This window comes from Anser cygnoides, chromosome 3 (genome assembly GCF_040182565.1).
Source record: "Anser cygnoides isolate HZ-2024a breed goose chromosome 3, Taihu_goose_T2T_genome, whole genome shotgun sequence".
Taxonomy (NCBI): Eukaryota; Metazoa; Chordata; class Aves; order Anseriformes; family Anatidae; genus Anser; species Anser cygnoides.
This window is the reverse complement of record NC_089875.1, coordinates 10,926,139-10,945,218: the sequence shown is the minus strand read 5'-3', so window position 1 is coordinate 10,945,218 and position 19,080 is coordinate 10,926,139. Positions and strand designations below refer to the sequence as shown.

General features: G+C 45.4%; 1 protein-coding gene across 6 annotated transcripts in view; it reads right to left on the bottom strand.

The window, feature by feature from the left end:
- Positions 1–19,080, bottom strand: part of RALGAPA2 (Ral GTPase activating protein catalytic subunit alpha 2) — a 136,325-nt gene that overhangs the window by 18,234 nt on the left and 99,011 nt on the right. The window lies entirely within an intron of this gene.

Genomic DNA, 19,080 nt, shown 5'->3' with positions numbered 1-19,080 from the left:
ACCCATCACTGCCAGCAATTCCTTCTTCACCCTATTTTTAGAAAACAAAAACATTTTGGCAACATTTTCATATTCTCACCAATATATGGAAACAACCATGCATTTTGTTGACATAGCACTCTTTTCATGCAAACAAAAGCCAAAATTATTTGTGGGTTTTTGAGCAGGCAAAGCGAGAACTGCCTGGCTACCCTCCACTGCTTGTTGTTTGTGGTGTGCCAGTGCCAGGGGGCTCCTGTCCCGGACTGGGACCCAACTGCCGGAGTCCATGAGGAGCACACACTGACACGACTGTTCCTCTGGCTCCGGAGGGTACACCAAGGAAGTTAATGCTGACTGTTGGCATGAACCAATTGCAATTCCCATCTGTGATGTGAATCCCACCCCGCGAAGATCTTTCAGGGCATCTGGCCAGTGGAGAAGCTGAAAGTATAGAGGCAGACAGCTCTTTCCAACCCATCAGACACCAAGGCTGTCTACATGATCACAAGCCAACTCCTGCTTCCACCCAAACAGGGAGACTCGAAGGAAAGAGAAATTCTTTGAACTTATGGTTAAATGCACGAAGCACGTTTCACAACTCTACCCCAGGGGCTTCCAGCCCCACCTCCAGCTCATGCAGGTGATTCTCAGGTGTTGTGTAGGCAAGACACGGAAAAACTATTTTGCAAGTAGCTGTTTGCTTGGGCTGGCCTGACAGACCCTGCAGCAGAGGAAATGCAGTGCTGTTTTACTGGCTGTCCTTTCAAGATGTCAGTACCGAAGAAGTATAAATAAGTCTTTTCTGACCGTTATATTTATTTCAATATCCTCTTAATTTGTACCATGAGAACCAAAGCTGGGTACTCAAAAAGACTTTGCCCCTGACACAACAACAGTGGTTTTGAAAACAAACACGAGTATAAATGTTTGGGACTTACCACAGTAGAATAAAGCAGGGGCCATAAAATTGAGGCCAACAAATGTGGTAGATGACCTTTATATGCCTGACTGTCCTCCTCATGGCTCTGAGCACTGAAGAGCTACCGTGCTTTTAAAATGCTGTGACAGGTAATTTCAGTGTGAAAGTCAATATGCTTCAGTCACTTATGGTCTAGTAACTGTCATCACTGTGTAAATTTAACTGAAAACTTTTTGGGGAATTTCAGTAACACATATCCTTCACTGAACAGGTGCAATTAAACTACACCTGTCAGCAACTGCAGATTTATTTATTTATTTTATTTTAAACCAAAGCATCTGAGATTATTTAGAGAGTGATGCATTTTTAAAGACTGTTACTGTGCCATGGCACACCACCAGAGGAGGCTGCCTCTGTGTAACTGTCTGACTCGAAGCAACGGCTGCATGAGCGGGAGAGAGTTGGCTCTGCACCCTGTGCCAGCCCCACGGATGCTGTCTGTCCATCTGTCCGCAGAGCAGCCAGGGCAGAGGCTGCTGCTTGCAGGCAGGTGCCAGGGCTGGTGCTCCTCCTCATCTGGGCAGAGGCGGGCAGAGGAGTCTCTTCTGCCAAAATGAGGAGAGCATCCTCTCTGCAGCATGACTTCCCTTTGCTCCGCCACCCTTCCTGCAATTTGCTTCTCCGGCTGCTGCATACCACATGGGGATCTGCAGGCACAGGCAACGGCTCAACCAGAGCCCCTGGGTTTTTCAGAGCCTCTGCTCTCACCCAAACCAGCAGGTATGGAGACATTTCCCAGCAGATTTGTGCTCTGCAGAAGGCGTGCCTGGAGCCTCAGCACCACATGCCAGGAGCTTTGCCATCGCCCTCTCCAGTGTGGGGCTGGCATCCTGCTAGGGGGCCACAAAGGATGCTAAGTAGTGACCGATACAGACAGGGCTTCAGGTACAGCCACAACATACAGCAACAAATAACCCGTAACTGCTTAAAGTAACACAGCAGACTTCCTCGGCACTTCCAAAATGTGCTGACACGTTTGTTTGCCCATGGATGATCACCATTAATTACTTTAAAGAGGAAAGTGAAGCAAAACAACAACAAAAACACGCTTCACACTGTTTGAAACCAGCTCCCTGGAAATCAAGCCATGTTGCAGCAAAATCCTACCCAAGGGCCCTGCAGCAGAGAGCATATGCTCCTGCTCTTCGAGCTGAGCCCGCTCTGGTGCTGGCCCATGGCTCTCACCAGGCAGCGCACGGCCCAAGGTGCGCAGCGAGCCACCAGCCTGGCAGCTGCGCTCACACCGCCCTGGGATGTCAAGAAGCTGTGGCACATTAGTCATGGCGAGTGCTGCAGGGGAGACTTTTGCATTTATTATGAATAAGGCAGAAACCAAGCTTTCGTCTTAATTTAGTCCTCTTCCTCCTTGCGGGAAGCCCCTAGGAGAAGATAGCATTATAGAGCAATCACATAATGGTAGGAGGGAAGGAACAACGGGTTGCTTTCCCAATACGACACAGGTCTGTACTCTAACGACGCTCATGTTTACCCACATCTTGAGCTTTTTTTTACTCTAATGTAGAGTACTTGTAATGATCCCCTGTCAGGTATCCCTGTTGGTACAGATACCAGCAACGTTGACAATAATGTTAGAAATGCACCTCGTTTCCTTTATCAGCTTTGTTTAACTGAGACTGTTCTTAATACAGCAGAAAACCAACACTGCAGCAGTGCACAAAACCGTGGCAAAACTACCAAACATACATGTAGATAGAAAAAGGGCACCCTGAGTTCTGCGTTGTACAGACGGCCCTCTGCACATCCCAGGTCCAGTTACAGCTGTGCTTCATGCTCCACCATACTGATAAGACTTTGATTACAATATTTCCATTGATTAAAAGGACACCATAATTGCCTATTGCCAGTTAGTGCACCAGAAGCCCTAGCTAGTAAATCATTCTGCAGAGCACACAAAGATTTAACCACTAAGAAGCTCTCTCTGAAAAATGGTCTGTCGTCCTGCAAGAACTAATGACTTCAGTTATGCAAGTTTATGGCCAGCGCATCGTTGCCTATCCCACTCTGAGAGATACCCTACAGGAACAGACGCTGCCCAGGTCTGATTGAAAGCCACCTTCCCAGGGTCCTGAAATGCAGTGGCTGTTTCTCCTGAGGGCAGTGGGGTCAGTTACCTTCTGGCCATCTCTGCGCACTACTTACTCCTGGAAAGAAGCTGCACTGTGCAACAAAAAGGATGAGTGAGAGAGGCACAGAAAGAGGGGGGCTGGGGTGATCCACAGGTCTCCCCACAGCAGGAGACCCCTGGGGAGACGGACCTGCACAGGAAGTTCACGGAGAGCAGAGCCCGGCCATGACCTGCCTTTGCCTACGCAGCGAGTGGGAGCTGCTGTCGTGCAGACTCTTGGCTATCCGGGTCCAGAAGGAAAGCTGTCCGGTGGTTGCAGAAGACAAATCCCTAGGTCGTATTTTCACAGAGATCATTATAACACCATGGTTGTCCCACTTTATCAGTGTACGTACAGCTGCTGATGCTCATGTTCTGCAATTATCTGGCTTGTTCCACAAACTGGGTGATCATCAAGGGCTAAATAACTGCAGGAAAGGTCACATGTTACCGAGCAATGCTTCCCCCGTGCTTTGTTGCAGTCTTAATTTTATTCAAACACTAACAAAATGCACCTATTTCAGTAACTCCACTAATGGGCTGTTACTTTTGGACATCTTAGAAAAAGGGCAAAGGTACAAAGGTTCAATTATTTGTCATTTACTTATGCCATCCAGTTCCTTCAAATTGGCTGCTTGAACACACAGAAATAATATATTATCTTTGGTCTACTATTGTTAAGCACATAGCAGCAATACTATGCCCTTTTGTTGTTATTAGCATCTTTGTTAGAGCAGACACCTGTTACAGGGACGAGGAGGCTTCCTTTCAAAGCATGGGTATTTTTCCACTAGAACAGTGTTCTGGTAATTTGTTGTTCGTGAAGAACAGCCGTAGGGTTTTCAGCCCTGCTCAGACTTGCCCACACTGCCCTGTGGGAGGGATGGCAAAACTCCTGACAGCTTTTATCAGGCAAATCAGGAGAACTTTTGAAAACCTCAACCCCGTAATAACAGCAATAAAGGCCGACAAACATAACACCAGATGCAAGACTGTGAACCCATGTCCTTCCAAACACGTAATCATTTCAGAGGTATCATTCAAGTGGTTGCAGAAATGATTGCTTGTGAAGCCTGACATTGTGTTGCACTAAAAGCCTTCACAAAACTTCGTGGAGAAAGAACCAGCTCTGTTTGCATTGACTGGTCGGCTTTTGCAATTCCCATTCTTCGAAGAAAAAAAGACTGACTGAGAGACTGGACACTTCAGGGACTGTTTGGGAGACTGCAGTGTTGTTTTGGAGCTACAAAACCAAAAGCCACAAAACATTGCTAGCGGGATCGTGCCTCTGCCTTCCGCTTCGTGTGGGTGCTTTCTCAGAGCTTGCACTGTGTGCGTCAGGTTAAGCATAAAATTGCTAACTCACTCATTTTTGCAGCATGTGTGGACCAAATATTTAACTAAAGTCAAACCTGGTGTGTGCTATCACACTATATAGCCTATCTGAACGTGCGACATAAAGACACTGTCCACCAGTGCCTGTGATTAATTCACCACTTACAGATGGCCGAGCCATGTGGGCATTATTCAGCCTGTTCCAAGAGCGAGACCCTCGCTGCTTGGCTGGGTGACCTACTGGAAACGAAGGGGCCAGTACGTGCTAAGTGAGAAACAAATATACTGTGTCCACACAAATAAATTAAATATGCCCAGGGATGCTCTGGTTCTTCACCTATCTTGCACGGAGCACCTTGCATCTGTGCTACTTAAATTCCTTGGTTTCCAAAGCAGGATGGCTACATTCAGATATTTTACTCATAAGAAGAGGGAAAACCTTGCAGAGAGGGTGCATTATTACCATCATTTTACAGATGACAGAGGTACAGAGAGACTGGAAATGTATTTCAAAGTGATACAGGATGATTTTTGTGGTTAAGGAACTAGAGAACAGCCGATGTCCTGCCTCTCTCTCAGTAAAAAGTGCTTGGAAAATTTAAAAAAATGCAACTGATATACTTTTAAAACACTTCCACTAACTAATGTATTTTTGAAACATAAAAGTGACTTAAATCAGGATTTTTCATGAATAGGAATTTTGTGATTTTAAAATCTTAGTCAAGTAGCTCTCTTGCTCCCTTTTTGCAAAGCTAGAATTTCTCTCTTTCTCTTCAGATAAAGCATTTGCTTTTGGCAGCAGTAGCACACTGTGAAACACCCAAATCCAAGCCGTTGGCTAATCTTGGACTTCAGTATCTTTAGCTTCAGGCCATGTATGTGTATTAAGTAGGGAATCAAGTTCAGCAGGAGAAGCAGAAACAGTTTTTCTGGTAGCTTATTGTTTGTATTTGACAGCTGTTGGAAACTGCTTACATGCTGGAAATATTAATAGTCTTGATGGAGATAAGTGAGTCAGGCAAGCAGGAATTACAAGTGCTGTTTATCACATGGCTCTACTATATGGCTGCAACTTCCTCTGGACAAGGCAGATAATGAGATTTGGTCACAAAACACACGCAGCAGACACTGGAATGTTTACTTGGAGCCATAACCAGAAAATAAACAGGGTGGCAGGGCTAAGTGAAAGCCTTGCGCCTTCTCGTAAATGCGATGCTGCTCCCACAGGTCCACACAGTGGCAGCAATTGCTGCTCGAGCCTACGCAAGAGAGGAGAGCATCTTTCTCTCTCCTATGGACCTTGTTCCAGTGCCTCACAACTCAGCTGCTGTAACATCCCATACAGTGCCTACCCTCAGGGCACTCAGAAATAACACTGGTGCAGAACGCAGCTGTCTGCTTAGCAAGAGAGGCCTTGGCCTGGATCCGCGCTGGCTCCCCATGATGGTCCCAGGTGGAGCCTCTGACCGCCAGGACAGGGGGCTCCTCTCAGGGATGTGCCTTGAAGGGATGTGCCTCACGGGGATGCACCTTGCAAGGACGTGCCTCGCAGGGACGTGCTTTGCAGGGATGTGCCTCACAGGGACGTGCCTCACAGGGATGCTCTGTGGCCAGTGCCAGTCCACCCTGGCTGGGAGTCCCTCACCACAAACACAAGGCAGATGCCAGTGGGGGACACTCAGCCACAGACCCAATCTTCCAGCTTTTACTCATGCTTTTAGGAAAGGAGCAGACTGGACTGTACGGCCTGTGGGTTTTGTTTATTATCAGCTGATGACAAAATCCTGTTGGAAGTCACTTGTATCTTTAAAATTTAATACAAAAAAAAAAAAGACATGATAGCCTGTAAGAGCACAAGAAAGAGACTTATAAAGTCTTCAAAACTGTGTTGCTGTATTTTGTCATTGCATATTTGAAAATACAAACGAACACAAATACATGCACATACATCCACAAGCACACTTCTCCTTATTTCAACATGTAATTGTATACACCCTTCTCGGTGTATGCTAGCATTGCTACACTTATTTTCATCGCGTTCTCCAAATGCACACATACTCACCTGAAGTCAGACATGTCACCACACTGGTACGCTGCCTCTTAAAAACTTCACATGCCACACCAGGTTTGCTCCTCACCCTGCTCTGCTGCACAGTGCAGCTCGAGAAGGGCACAGGTCACAGCATTGCCTCAGAGTCAGTATTTTCTAGCTCCATCACAGCAGTACCAAAGCGAGTGCGCATTTAACAGCCTCCCAGGATAATGGTGTACTCAACGCCATAGAAAAACTGAACTACCCAGTGATATTCTAAGTCATTCTCAGCCTTTAAAATGAAACAACTAGAGACGGGAAGTGGGAGATGATGACGGATTTATTATTCAAAACCCCTGCCTGGAGAACTGTTCATCAGGCTTATGAGACAATTCAGTAACTTGCAAGATAATTTTGCTCCTGTAAATCAGAAGTCAACTTTTGTCTCACCATTACACCTCAATCATAAGAGAAAGCAAGCAGAAATTTCCAAAATACTTTCTCATACACTCACTTCAGAAATCTGGACGCTTTGAAAGTTGAAAAAGTGATAATTATTGACAGGTTACACATGACGAGAAGTGCAAAGGCAGGAGGACAATTCCAAAATAGTTTAAATAACTGAGGAGAGGAATCTGGTGTATGCAGCTGTGCACCACAGCACACAGCCCGTGTCCTGTGGGTGGGCACGAGGACAGCTCCTGCTCCTCGCTGAGCCTCTCCCTGCAAGTTCCCCACGGGGCTGGCCATGGAAAACCAGAGGATGTCTGCAAGCAACCCCTTGATCGGAGCACCTTTGAAAAGCACAGAACCTCTCTCTATGAACTGGCTCACCTTGCCTTTAAGGGGCATCATGGTGACCTTACCTGAGAAACTGCCTGCTACTACCAGCTGCCACACTCCTAACAGCAAAACCAGCACATGCCGGGGCAGATTAATGTGTAACACTCCTGCCACAATGCTCTGTGGTGCTTACTGATTTACCTGGTAGGTAAACACACAGCCCTGCAGAACAGCAAGAACAGAGGATGATAAAATTGCCTAGAAAACCTGTGCTGAATGGGGAAGGCCAATGCTTAACTGTGCACTTGCACACGCAAACTGTGGGGTACTTTTTGCCCACTGCATACTCACAAACCAACTGAGATTACATTCATCTATAAATTTGGTAAGTCTGCTTTTCGTGTTTCTGTGTAAGATGCTACAGTGGTTATTTAAATGGGGTGTATATGCCGGGAATTCAGGATACCGCAGTTATCTGTAGGCTTCATGGCAGATCATGTGCATATTGGAAGACAGCTTTTGACTGTCTTTTTTTTTGTTAAGTACAAAAAAAGTCTTCTCTGTGTTAAACAAAGACACCTGAATAGATGCCTTTCTGCATCACAGATGCTCTTGCAGAGGCAACGTCAAGCCCAATCCCGAGGTCACAGCCAGAGTATGATGGACTGTGACAGAACAGGGCCACACTCCACACCTGCATGGGCATGAGACCGGCTGCACCAAGCTGCTGCCGAGCAGCACGCAGAGGTACTTGAATGTACAGGTGCAGGACTTCCCCTCCCACAGCACAGGCACAAAGGTCACCTTCGTGCCTCAGACACTGCCGATGAACCAACAATCTCTCCACCAGATTCTCACTCTTTGGTTGAGGAAAAACCTTTTCAGATTAATTTATAATCATGTTTTTCACCTACTAAAGGTTAATAAACCATCACTGTCAGATTGATAAGAGTATAAGGATCAGGCTTCTGCAACCAGAACAAAATATAATTACAAAAAATAATTTTGCCCCTTCTACTTTATTACAGATCTTTTCATTATGTCTGGGACCAACACTGAATAGCTCAGTTTCAGGTCTATTATACTTGATAATTTACATTCATTACAATCAGGAATAGGTAACTGTGGGGCTTATTATCACATCCATTACCAGTGACACCATTTGCAAGATGCTCAGCACTAAATGCACTTGTTGCTGCAGCAATACAGGCTGGGAAATTGCTCTACATGAGAGGGTAGGAAGGAACTGTGCATCAGGAAAAGACAGCCAAGAAATCAGGGGGGATGTCCTGGCTTTAAATTAAAAAAAACAAAAACGAGGGACCCCCAGGCACAGGGGATCTGGGTCCAGTCCAGTGCACACCTGGCATCCCCGCGCTGCTGGGTGCTGTGGCCACTGGTGCCCAGTGCCCGGTGTGGGTTTGTGCCGCCGGCAGTGCCCGGTGCCCGACGCGGGCTCATGCCAGTGCCCAGTGCCTGGTGCCCATGGGGCAGGCGCAGTGCAGCACCTGGTGTGCCGGTGCAGGGCCCTCCCCAGCAGCTGACTGCGAAATCTCCCTGCCAGGTGGCTGCGCTTCAATTGCATCAGCTAGGCATTGTAGGGTTAACAAGTATCCGGAGGAAATCTTTTATTCATATAACACAGTACGCCTTTTGTTGATCTTTGAATAATGTTGCTTAAAATCCATTAAATTAGAATACTCTTTCAAACATGCAGACTGCAACAGGTACAGCAGTATGCATCCACCGCTTTCTGCTCGCCCAGCTTTGTCATTGGCACGAATGAAAATCTGATCCCCAAAAGCAGATGATTAAGCCAGCATTTAAAACAACATTTTTTTTCCCTGGAAGTGACCTCTCAGTAGGGAGAACGGATTCCCCTTTCACTGCATAGCTCAGCCGGTGTACATGCTGTGATGTCTCTCAGTTTCCCCAAAGGAGTAAATTAAAATTCTGGTGCATGTTTATGAAATCTGCTTTTTTACTTATACAGTGGGCAGTGTGGGGGGGAGGAAGCAAAACTGAAAATGTAAGGGAGTCCTTCACAAAGAGGCAAGCTAATACAACAGCTTCACTGCTGCTAAGTTCTTCTAAATGTTCTGTTCTTTCTAGAACATTTAAAATATATATCTTCTCCCCCACAGGCTTTAAGCAATTCCAGTTGGTCATAGAGGCTTACCATCCTATTTAATTAAAGGGCAAAAAATGAGCTAATGACTGAACTGTGTGATGTAGCATTGAAACAACCACATTCTAAATTCAGGCATGGGATGTGGACAAGGCACATCACCAGGAGAGAGGTGGGACAATCACCCCCAGAGCAAAGACCTCAGGTACTCAGGAGACTGGGGTTGCACAGATATACAGGGGAAAGCATCCACGAGCAATTCCGCCGTGAAAGCAGCAAGGTGCTGGCACAGGCTTCGTGCTCCTGCCCATCACCAAGGTGCCTGGGTTATGGAGTGTGCGTTTCCATCACGATGAGATTATAGGCTGATTCCCAGAATGACAGCACTTTGTTAAAATGGAAAATTAATCTGATTTGAAAAGGCAAACGAGAGAGCTAGTGCTGCTGTAGAGGAGGCTACCATACGGAGTAGAAATCCTGCGTGAGTCAGAAGTGGCTCCTGCTCTCACCTCCGTGAGCAATCACCGGCGAGAAGCATGCTGCCTCGGTGCCTTTCCCTGTGACCACCCAAAAACGCACAGGAGCCCCAGTGAAGGAGCTGAGCTGCTCCGCCCTGCGCAGCCCCGTCCACCTGCTTCCCGATGGGGCTTTTTGATGCATCTCACTGTAGGCAGCACAGAAACCGTGCTCCCTGGTGTGCTGTGCTACTGCGACCACCATCACCCATGCAACTGACCCGTCCCCATTGAGAGCCTCAGAGCAGCGCCACAGCCCGCACCGACTGCCAGCTTTGTGGACTGGGAGAAGGACCCCTGCAGAAGCAGGGGGCTGGGGAGCAAAGCGCCTGGTGCACAGGATTGCTGGATGCTCAGCAGAATTGCTTTGCTCTTTTATTACTTTTTTATTTTTTTAATCACGGTACCAGAAGGAAAAGCTTTGGTGGCATTCAGGCTCAACAGCCCTTGTCACAGACACAGGCTGAGCAAAGAGGGGAAGTCTTCTTTTTTTTCTTGGCTTTCATTAAAACACATCATTTTTTCTTATTATTAACACTGTTCCGCGAAGACAGTGCCCTTTAAGTTGAATTTCTGAAGTTCTCTGAAGCCCTTCACTGCTGAGTCATTTCAGACATAAAAGGAGGTAATGGGGATCCCAATGAGAAAGGGGGAGAGAAGAAGATGAATTTTTAATGAAGCATCAAAGCTGGGGGAAGTAAACAGGGAAGGAGACTTGGGCCAGTGATGCAGGGAAGAAGGCACGGGGCAGGAATGCTGTGTGCTGCTGCCACTGCACCTTAAGAGAAAATATTTCAAGTGCAGACATATGCAAGATTTTTCTTTATGCAGGCTTTTTTTCCATTTTTTTTAAGTCTTAATTTTATCAATTAAATACTTGAGAAGCCATTAGCTTTCTCAACTCCCACCTTTTAATTAAATTTCCTTTTTTTTAATTACCTAAAAGAAACTGCATGAGAAACACTTTTGAACATTTCCTAGTTTATAGTTTAATATGCAACTTACTATTTTTATGATTACAACTTTTTCAAAGCTGTAGTTTTCTACTACTTGAGAAACACAATAGGCAGTTTTTCTGATTCCTGAGCAGCAGACTGTTGAGCATGTATGTGAGCTTACACTTTCCTAAAGCATCCATCCTACAGCTAGTTTATAGATATTGAGCTTACTAACTCTAAACTCAAGCACCAAATTTCACCCAGTTTTAATAAGGAAGATTTTTATCACTCATTTGCCCACTACTTTGTCTTCTATAGAGCACAATCAATGCTAAAATAGCTCCTGCACAATTGTACACTAACACTTTCCATATATATCTTCACAGGGGATTCAGTGAACTATTTCTTAGCAGTCAAGAACAAAAGGAAGATCAACATTTTGGCAAAGGTAAGAGTAGATATAAACAGCCTTTCTCCATGCAAATCTGTTACGGCGACTGTGCTGTGACCTGCATCAATCCCCTGCTACGTGAGCTGTGAGTAGCCTGCAAAATTTCATCCATTTTCTGGAAAATATCCACTGCAACACAAGATGAGCCCATCCAAATAATTTCACTTGCTAATTAACTTTGGAAATACATTACAGCCTTGTCTTCAAGAGTTATTTTTACAGACTACAGCACCCACCACACCACCAAGCTTGCTTTCTATTTTAAAACTGAATTGTATGACTTGGTATAACAGCAGTAATACTGCCACCTAAGTGGATTATTTAAAATAAAATATTTGGCTTTTGGAAACACCTATTTTCAATAAAGGTCTTGGCTTTGCCTTGTTATTCATCTGTGCAGGCACACTGTTATCTGATCCCAGAATAATGCCATTAATATTATTGCATATTTATATTATGCTACCTTGAGCAAGGTTTGGCTACCAGGGTATTAGAATCTGCCTTCATGAGGCAGATACTGTTCTGCAGCGTAAAACAATGACCAGCACTTCTGAATGAAAAGGGAGAAAGTGAACATTAGCACATCAAAGGCCCCTTTCTGAAAGAAGAAAAATTGCATGATGCACACTTTAATCTTTCTGACAATCTATGCACAGATTGAACTGAATTCTATTTTTCACATAAATGTGAATGCTCAATATGAGGACATCTTTACCAACAGCAAAAAGAACACAGGACATGGTAGTGCAGTCTTTGAACTTGTAAAGTATGGATTAACATGCAATAATATTTAACCACTGAGAGAGAACTGCATCCTTCTTTTATGAGCTTTCCTCATAAACCCAAATAATGTAAACATACATTTCACAGGCAACATACTGAGAAAATGTTATAAATATTTTTATCCTAAAATAAAAAACAATTTGAGAAATGTTCTCCCAAATGGAATACAGGAAATATTAAAGTCTTCAACCAAATGTCTATTATTTAAAATCAGCTACCCGTCACAGAACAGCCTTAAGTGTAATTCACTTAATTAGCACTTCTATTTAGCTGAGGGCAGAACAGGACTTGTGTTTACAGGTTTAAGGGACAATATTGCTATAACATGTATGCAATGTATATTACACTAATGACACCCATTCTGCTGCCGTAAGCTCAGAGATTTCTGCACGCCGCTGCCACCGGCCTGCGGAAGATGTCTGCCGGTCGAAGCCTGGCCAGGGCTCCCAGCTCCTGACACCAGGCGCAGGGGGAGACGCTTCCAGGCAAGGTGAGGGCATACCAACTGGCTGGCATGGCTCTCCCTCGACCCCCTCAAGCAAGTCCTTCTTGCAGCATAACACTGAGAACTTTGATTGCCTCTTTTCCGCTGAGGCAGAACGCAGGTTCATTCTGTTTCCTCAGGAGCAAGCCAAGAGCAGAGCACTGGTGATGCGAGGCTCGGGTGCCTTCCAGCAGCTAGCTGCACGCCTGAAGTGGAGCACGGAGCTGTGGGGACTGCAGCATGGCCTTTAGGCACAGCCAGCTGGACCCACATGGCCTGCAGAGGAACCAGAGGGAAAGGGCAAACAAGCGAGGGGCAAGATCTTCTCCTCCTGTTCCTTCATCAGGATGCTCTGTTTGCTGCTAAAATTTCACCGAGGTGGCCTGTGCATTTTTTCCTGCTGACAACAGGCTAAAGTGTTGAGAACAAATGCTTGCAGTGAGCGGGGAAGGCACTTCACAGGAACCACATCCTAGAGTTTTCTTCTTGTAAGCAAAACTGCATCCTCCGAACTAGAAGCTTGTAAAGGAATGTCGTGGCTTTAGAAGCAAGCCTTACTAAATGCACATGATGAGGGGATTTGTCTCTAAATAAAAAAATAAGCCTAATTCATTTGGTCGTAGCCCAATCGCAGCCGGTGGAATGATGTTCCAGGACAAGCCAGACGAGATCCCAGTGCTCAGCTTGCAGAATGCCACTAGTGGGGAAAGCCGAGGCTCCGAAGCTGAGCCAAAGAGCCCACACCTGGCTCTTGGCACAAACCAACACAATCCCGAACGTAACATGCACGTTCTCAAAAGGTCTGTGGGACAAGCACTTCTCTCGCAGCCGTGCCAGTGCCTGGCAGTAGCATGGCTGCAGCCACACGGAGGGGCAGCACACTGCATTTCCACTGCCCTGCACCGGTACAGGTGGGGATCAGTGCAGAGGGGAGGAACACATGGATGGAAATACTGGAAGAGGAACTTAAAGATAACTCTTTGGAAATGTTCCCTTTTAGGGCACTGGAAACACTTGACATTCAGGTTGGAACTGGTCCAAAAGAGGACAGTGACTTGAGGAAAACCCCCAGTAAAAGATCAACATGGCCGGGAACCCCAGCAAAACAGAAAAGGTTGCCTGTGCCTTGCCTTAGGCAACTACGATGCCATAGAGTAGCGTACTGAAGACAAAACAAAAAACAGGTGCTCTTCATACTGTTTTCACAAACAACTTGTGAAATGTAGAAGGCACGCAACACAGCTCGCTTTTCTGAACAGAGCGGCTGCAGCCCTGTGCCTAAGGCTCTTATTTCACTTCAGATTTTGCTTCTCCAGGCCATGCTCTTACTCAAAGCACCAGCTAAAATGCATGCTGCGGGAGTAAAGAGTGGCTGGCCCAGACAGATGGCCTGCTTTAGAGGCAGAATAGGATTTTGAGAGAGTTGAGTGGTATGACTTAATTCTTGTCCTGAATATTTAAGGTGAACACAAGCCAATCCAAAGTGGGTGAAGCACAACTACAGAACTACAACACTGCGCCATACTGAAAAGCCAGCAAGAGACCAAGAACGTGAGAACACCCTCGGGAAAGGTGTCCTTTTCCTCCTTTGCTAACCACCCCAGCTCCAGAGCTGCCTGTGATTGTAATTTGACATTTAAATTCAGTACAGCTATTTGCCTATGCATTCCTAATGTACAGAAAACTTCCAGGGCTGTTTTTCTGAAAAATTCTAATGCTCTTGAAATATGGCCTCTTCTGTCTGATCAGGTAGCAGAAATGTACTTTCGTTTTTAAAAATGCAGCCATCTGTTCATTCTGCACAAACCACTGACTTGCCATGCTGCTGCACAGCCAGAACGCCCACAGATGCCACAGGAGCAATGCTCGAAGTATTTAGGAACTCCTGTCCTACTGCTTTCTCATTCTTTTCTGTTCTGGCCCATTATTACCACAGTCCCTATGATACCTCCCAGCAGCACTAGCCGATCCACTGAGCCCTAAAATCTCATTATACTGAGTATTACAAACAAGTAAAGCTGTCTCGGTGCTGATGTTCTACATGCCACAAAAAATGATATACAAGGGGTGGAAGATGTGTCTGCACACACTCTATTTCAATTTTTCTTCCAGTAAGTGCTACGTATGAGCAAAATGAAACATTTTGCTTACTGGTCTGTGTATATCTTCTTCAGCAATACCAGGGAAGATTAAAACACTGCTGTTCTAGGCTTTAACAAGAACAAGAAAGTCCACGTGAGCTTTTTATTTGCAGCACCAGTTTTACAGAGATTGTAACTGACATGAAAAAAATATACTAAAAGTAAAATTTCTCTAATTTGCCTTAGAGATCCAAGTACTTTGTGTGTTGACTTTTGGGGTTCCAAAATGCACGTTGCTGTGGTATTAAAAAAAAAAAAAAAAAACAAAACAGAAATGCTGGCATGCAAATCCTATTCAACAACTTGAGAATACTAAGAGCTTTTACAAGGCAAAGAACATGTTAAAAGTTCATTAATTAAACAGTGCTTGTGAACAGATGGAATGGCTATCTGGGCTCTAATTACTGTAAGTTGGTACAGAGGTTTGCAGACCTTAATGAGGTTCAATAAAATGAATGATTACACATCAATCACAATTAGAGAAACCTGTAAGATGAGCTGAATTATCGTGGCAACAAGTCATAAAACACGGGAGCACAACCCAGCAGGCTCTGCAAAACCTAATAAAGAAAACGTTTCTGGCTTAAAACAGTTCTTCTGGATTTGAACAATTCTTACCCATTGACACCCCCACAAACATGCTCAGTGCTTTAACTAAGAGGGTTATACTGTCTTTCTCTCACATCTGCATAATTGATGAGCCATAGAAAAGTGCAGGGGAGGACAGCACTGAATGGGTTAGCAGAAAAAAGGCGAACAGGGCAATGCTCTGAAAAATAACTGGCTACGGAAATGAAGGGAGCAGGAATCTTTTGTTGCACATTAAATACATTATTGAAAATAAAGACACCAATGTGTCTTTTTATCTTAATGGCAAAATGAAGATGTGAAACGTCAGGTACACAGGCTGCTTAAAACCAGTACAATTAGAAAACAATCTGCAGCTAGCTGGAAAAACGTAGTCGAGGTTATTCAAAACTTTTAGGTGTGGGTGCAGCTGCTATTTCTGCAGTGCCAAGCCTTTAAAGTAACAGAGAGTTTTATTTAACAGTTATGGACAGAAAGCAGATCACAGCCCCTTCTGTGTCTTACCACTGGGCATGCACATGGGAAATGGCGCTGTCAGAGCCTCGAGTGTCCCAGCTGGGACAGACGGTGGCAGCGGGGACAGGAAGGTGCTAGGACGGGGACAGAAATTAATAGTGAGGGGAGGAGTTCACTTGTGATATGCCAAGTCTCCAAACATCAGCTTCCATGAAGGAACACACACAGCTTTCTACTTCTGTCACAGCTCTCTACTTCTGTCATTTTTCCAGTACTCATACACCTCCACCACCTTAACAGTGTTGGTCTGGCAAGCACAGCGCTGAAATGCCCCAGAAGTCAACTTCCAATAGCAGGGAGCTCGCTAGGTATGGCACAAAGTCAGGTAAGAGCTTTCAGACTGAGAGAAAAGAAAAATGCATGTGAGCTTGGGGTTATTTTCTTTATGTTAACCAGGTCCCTTTCAGGTTGATGCATTTTTGGTGTCAAGGCTTTGCAGTAATGAATGAGCGAACGCTAAGCCTGTTCCAATGATAGCGCTAACATTTCTCAGTGAAAGCACTGCTGCTGAAACAGCACTACTTTGTCCAGCTGAAAGGTGGGCAGGGGAATGCCTATAAATTCCTGTTTAGGAAGCCAACAAATTGTAGACCAGCAAGGTTTTATAAGATCACCCACGTTGTTACTCAGGCTAAAATGAACGAGATGGATAATCCTAAACCAATACCCATAAATCTAGCTGTTCAGCAGAAGTTACTGGATCTAAAAAAAAACTGGTCAAGGCCAATTTAGAGACAGTATTAAAAAGCAGAAAATGAACTGTGGTGTGGTTTTTTTTTCAGAAAATGCCGTGTTTACTAGTTACTTCCTTAGTACTACATTTAAGAAATTATTATAAAGCCATCTGCTCCTATACACACACAAGAACACAATTAATCTTACTCTGAAATATACACAAAAAGATGATACTGAGGAAAGAAAATATCCAAGCTGAGTAAGCCAGCCAATGAGCCAAGCATGAAAAAGTATCTTTCTGCCATTCCTCTCCCTTGCTGTCTCCAAGCTTTTGTCCCCAACCTAATAAAGATGTCTCCAGTAACAAGATATTCCAAAACTTCTTCAAGTGCATGTAGAAGGAAAAAATCTTTCTTCTTTAAGGTATGAAGTAGGATTACAGTGATACCCATTAAAATAGCTTTTGTGTAATAGCCATTGACATTACATATGTCCTCATCTTAATATTAGATTCACGGAAGCCCCGGACCAGCCAGGCTGCACGCAGGCCAGGAGGGGATCTAGCCTCACCTCCTCCTCAGAGTGTGGCCAACACTGAATTTGGAAGCTCACTTTTACTTAGAGAAAAACAAAGCAATTAAAAAAAATCAAAGCTACACTTAAAACGTCTCTCCCATTGAGAAAACTATGACTCAACTTTTGAAGGAAGTGATTGCAGCATGTATAGCTGATGAAGAACATATACTGAAGTCAGGTTTTCTCTAAAAATGAAAAAGAGGAAAAGTTTGAAAAAAAATGAGAAATATCTTGGAGATTGCACCTTTGCACTAATGGAAGTGCCTGTGTGGTCAGGCACGTGCCCGAGAAGAGGCCCACGTGTGTTTCAAGCACCCCCACGCCCTCCCACGACCCGTGGAGGTGCACATGTGTGGCTCAGGGCCCTGAGAGCTGCCCTGCAGGATGGAAACCGCAGCTCCTGGGGCTGGCACCCAGGCTTTGGGAGCAGTGAGCAATTGTGCATCTCACTGGGGCTGTGATGAGCCCCCTGGCAGGCCTGCATATGGTCACCTGCCCCTCCGCAGCTCCTGGCTGTCCCTCAGCTAAGAACCACTTCTTCTTACAGGCATCACCCGGCACAAGTGCCAGCCCTGCTGAGCCAGCCCCAGGGGCTCGCTGCAGCACGATGCCCGCTCCCGAGGAGCCCGAGCAGCCAAGATCCTGCCACCTCCATATTTCATCTCACATCCCTTTGTTCTTTTGTTGTGATCGAGGAGCACGGGGCTTCCTGCCACGCCGCCCCGCTCGGCCCCACATGAACTTCCGTCGTGCTTTGTGCCTTGCAACAAAAGTGGAGGAACCCGAGCTTTTCACTCTCCTCTAACGAGTCTTCTCATGACCTACATAATTTCACTTTCACGCAGAGCACCCGTGTACCATGCGACCAGTATGTGCTTTAGTTTTCTCTGATTTTTGCAGTTTAATTTGATGAGACACATCCTTTTAATCTAAATTACTCAGGATAATTCCACGTAATTTTATTAAAATGTAGAAATGATCGCTGTACGTTCTGCACAAAGGAATTAGTCTGGAAGGCTAAGAACAAGCATCAGTGATAACAGTAGCTCCCTCTAGTTGGAAAGAATGTTATTTTTCTCCCCGAAGAACTGGTATACAGGAAAAATAGCCAGATATTAAAAGCTTTTTACCATAAGTAGCTAGTTAACTTGCACTGTAGAATATGATCGCTGCAGACCCACTGACACCATTGCTTTGATTCTTTCTAAAATGAAAATGACTTCTTATCCTCTGTGCTGATTTCAGACTACTTTTCTAATATGTAACTGCCAATGAACAAAAAAAAAAAAAAAAAAACACGTTTCACTGAAAATCTACTTTGGAACAAAAAGAAACAAAACCACCCATATGTTAGAAAAGTGCTTTGAAAACAGCATTTTACAGAAATTCAAAATAACCGTTAGAACTTGCATATGCTTTAAATAAATATAGGGTTTCATTTATTGATCCAGAAGCTACCTCCTTACATTTCCAAGGCTTTGAAACTAAAAGAGGAGGCTTTTTAGCCCGAGGGGTTAAAAGTGTGGGTGTGGAAGTGGGCTTTTGTTAGAAAAATTAGCAATGCTATGAGTCATTGTGCATTAGCGGCAGAATAGTTTTGCATCTTGTATGAATCCAGACACCATATGCCATGCGAGGGCCTGCTACTTTATGCAGTGCCGCTGCTGACGGGCGGCCACGTGGGCATCCCCAGCGGAAAGGCTGTCTGCGTGCGGCGGCGGGCGCAGGAACCCGGTGATCCGGACACGCTGGACATTGTCGTGAGCAGCAGGAACAGCTGGTAAGCTAGCGGAGCTCGCTGAGCGAGCAAAGCCAGCGCGCCGCAGAGCCGGCGCCCAGCCAGCATGCTAATGAGCGTGCACAAAGCCCCTGTGGCACAGCCCGCACAGCCCGGTCGCTGGCTGGACTTGCTGCCCCAGAGCTCGGGGCCGTTGGGACACACCTCGGGGTGTCCACAGCACTCTGGCCAGAGCCATGGCTGCATGGCAGCTCAGGCCAGGCGAGACTGGCGGCACAGCTGGCACACACTTCGTCCGTGCGAGCATTGCA